Raw genomic sequence first — 3,855 nt, 5'->3', positions numbered from 1 at the left:
AAACTCCAGGGACAATATTTGAAATCTTCTGTTTTCTTCCCCAATTCGCATTCTACTGTGAAATACTTCGCATCCCTTCGCATTAATCACTTTCGCATCTTCATTCTTACACCCTTCGCATCCCTTCGCATTAATCACTTTCGCATCTTCATTCTTACACCCTTCGCATCCCTTCGCATTTTAACCTAATCAATCAAATGCGATTCACAAAATTTTCATTCCAGATGCGAATACAGTTTAGTTCTTGAACTCTAAACTTGCGAAATCAAAAATTCATATGCTGAACCCATATGCGAATATTAACCCAATTGACTTCAAGTTGATTCATAGATGCGAACACTCGATTGTTTTACTTTCGCAAAATGAGCATCAACAACTCCACAATCGAGTTTTTTTAAATTCTTGCAAAACAACAATTTCATAGTCCTTGACTTCGCGTTTTTCTTCACGAATCATCCCTCAATCATCAATCCAATTGCGAATCAAAACTCATATGTTCTAGCTTTATCAATTCATCGACTACACTCATACAAATGCGAACAATACTCTCAAAATCGATTGAAACTTATAGCAAAGCTAAATCCAACTTCGCATTCAAAGTAGTGTTATTGATCCGCAGTCACAAGCAACCGCCCCACACCCACTCTCTGACCAACCATGCCTCCCCACCTTACCTAGGTCACATCAACGTCTTTTCCCACTCAATTAACCCTCTTCCCGAGTTTTTGAGGACTGATTATTCATCCTCTCTCCTCATTTCCCTCATTTTGCTCTCATTTCACAAGAAGATCAAACTCTTTCCTCTCTCACTTTCTCTCTCTAGAAATTCGAGATTCAAGGGCTGATCTTGAGTTTTTCCTCCACATTTGGTAAGCATAATCCATTCTCTTTATGATTATCTCATTTATTTCCACTCAAATCATGGATATCTTAGACAAACTCTCTCATAATTGTGTTAGAGCTTCGAATCTTCAAGTGATTCTTCAAGTGTTCTTGGGTTGAACACTTTCCATCTTCAACACGTATCTACTGAAATCACTCAAGGTGAGTTCATACCCCTACATTTTCATGTTTTCTCAAGTTTTCAGGGGGGAATACAAGTTAAGACACTAAGAACATAACTAGATTTTTCTAACAGCCTTCATCAGAAAAGTTCAACTCCATTCACGGACTGTTTTGGGCATCTTAACTATTTTTGTTTTCAAAACTGTACAAGGTGCAAATAGATCAAGTTTTTAGCTTTAAAATGGCTACTTGCACATCTCCATACGATTTTTCTACAATTTATGGTGATTTTTACAAAACTGCCTATCATTTCAAACAACAATCCGGACCAGTCTGTGATTATGGACTTTTTCACCCAAGTTAGAGGTCATTATAAATTGTGATAAAAATTATGAGCAAACTAGACACATTTTGTGAACTCTCAGAATTTACGGATCTAGTTTTCGACTTCGTATGATTTTTCTATGATTTTTCCAAAACAGGGCAGAATTGCTAAATTTTGCCAACAGCATGTAAATATCATAACACTTTGTATTATGTTGAGCAAAGTGTATAATCATAAATTCTAATATTTGAATGAGTTTTCTTGCTAGTTTATCATTATAGACTGAAACTAAAACATTCATATTAAATATTATTCATTCATTTTGGAACACGCACTATTAAACTATGAAAAGAGTTCGATAAATTCACTACACTAATACTTTTCCATAAAAGAGTTCATACATAGTACATACATTTTAGATAAACTATAATAGGTATAGTTTATGATACATCACTCTACGCACTCGTACAAGAAGGGTACATTCATACAAGAAATATTTATTTTCACACACATTTCACGTAAACTTGTTATCCTATATTGTGAGTTTCTCTATCTCTCTCCCCGTACGTCCGAGTGCGGGATATAATTCCTGGTAGTTATAATCAGAATCTCCTGGAGGGAGAACGTGATACTTGTATATAGATCTATATTGGGATTGACACCCCACACCTCGCTGCTAGCTACAGTGGGATCTGCAGGTCTACGGGTGACAAATGTCATTTCATTTTTCGCGACACTGAGAACGTCGTGGCAGGTTCACATAGTCATAGTATGATTATAACGGCTCACATAGGGAACAATCCATAAGTTTACGGGATTTTATTTTTAAAAACCTAAATGAGTTTTATGTTGATTTAAAATCACCTTTTATCTCTATGGGTACAAATACAAAGTACCGGGTCTCTATACAAAAAGGAGTACAGATACAAAGTACCGGGTCTCTATACAAAGTTATTATGATATTAAACTATATTTCCTCTAGAATTGTTAGACTTCAACTATGGTCGCTGAGCGTATATGTTTGAGTCATATAAGAGTTTAGTCTTGATTGGCCTAGAATTGGTGGTGCCCGCCTCATCTCCTGTTCCTCGTTGGGTTGTGGACCTGGGGCAGACCCACTATATTCAACGTTTTATCTAAGTTAAACCTTATATAACTTATATATGTTGGACGATTATAGAGGAACTCTACGGATTACTCTAGGGTTCATTAATGCATCATGCAGGATTATTTCTATTCATACTTAACTAAGAAAATATTGGATTTTCTGGAAATCAAACTAAATCGATTTTACAAGGAAAAACGGTTTCTACTTCAAACAAAACTCTTATGAACTCACCAACCTTTGTGTTGACACTCTTTAAAACTACTTGTATTCTCAGGAAGTCAGTGAAACAGGCAAACTTCATCGCTTTGAGGATGGGACGCTAAACCGTCAACAAATTTATTTTGTCATCATAATGTAATTGCTTTTGAAACATGTAAACATATACTTTGGTGTAACTTTTGCAATTATATTTATGGTGGTTGTTTTTACTTTGAGCACTATTATACACGTTGTTGTGATACTGTACATGAAGTCCTCCACCCCCAGACGTTTCCGCCATCCTTGGTTTGGGGGTGTGACAGATTGGTATCAGAGCATTGTTTATAGTGAACTAAGTATATCGAACCACATAAGATATACAAACTATAAATGCATTGGGACTAAGGTCTCTGATTTTAAGATTTCAAAACCACTATACCTTTAAGAATAAATAACTTTTGTTAAAAGTATACATGCATGCATACATACTAAGGTCAGCATCATTTTAGGACAAAACAAAAGTAAAGATTGTTGGACATCACAGGTAAGCCTGGGGATGTATGATCAGTCTTGGGAATAGCATAGCCTGATCAACTATGCTGGTCCGAGGAGTGATTAGCATATGCCCAAGAATGGTTGTGATGTGGCAACAAGTCTAAAAATTTACCAACACTACCACAATGAAATACCATAGGGGTATTTTGGCATTATTAAAATTACATATGTGAGAACTAAATAGATCTTTATCAATAGGTCAATAGTTGCTTAGTGGATACATTAAAATTTTATGTATCCAGGACGTCATAGACTTAGAATCTGTGGATCTTTGCTCTACTTCCTGTTCTCGTTGGATTGGGGATTTAGAGTTAGGGTCGCTTATTCGAAGGTCTATCCTGTCCCGAATACATATAATTAGTATGCACTAAACAATTTGTTGAAGTACCTGATAAAGATCATCGTATAATTAACTAATTAGTACGTTTGCTTAATTGTTTCTTATATCCCCATTTCTCGCGAAGATATCATGGCTGGATTTCCATCCACACGACGACCCGTACTACCCTAACCACGACAATACCAAATGGCTCGGAGAGGAGCCAGAGAATGATTACCCAACCCCTGTAGATGGCCACCAAGCTGAAGGCTATGCTGATGGTTCTGATTCCGACCCTGAAGTGGAGAACTTAACCCCGATGACTCTTGTTCCGAATCCTAACCC

At 36.5% G+C, this 3,855-nt stretch overlaps 1 long non-coding RNA gene across 1 annotated transcript; it reads left to right on the top strand.

Annotated features, from left to right (window-relative positions):
• The first annotated feature begins 212 nt into the window (after positions 1 to 212).
• LOC145039063 (uncharacterized) lies at positions 213 to 2,848 on the top strand. The gene is made up of 3 exons (XR_013679713.1): positions 213 to 869; positions 960 to 1,044; positions 2,713 to 2,848. It is a non-coding gene; the product is annotated as an uncharacterized LOC145039063 (long non-coding RNA).
• Positions 2,849 to 3,855: the final 1,007 nt, after the last annotated feature.

This window comes from Lactuca saligna, chromosome 4, assembly GCF_052625555.1.
Source record: "Lactuca saligna cultivar CGN05327 chromosome 4, ASM5262555v1, whole genome shotgun sequence".
NCBI lineage: Eukaryota > Viridiplantae > Streptophyta > Magnoliopsida > Asterales > Asteraceae > Lactuca > Lactuca saligna.
This window is presented reverse-complemented; position numbering and strand designations above follow the sequence as displayed.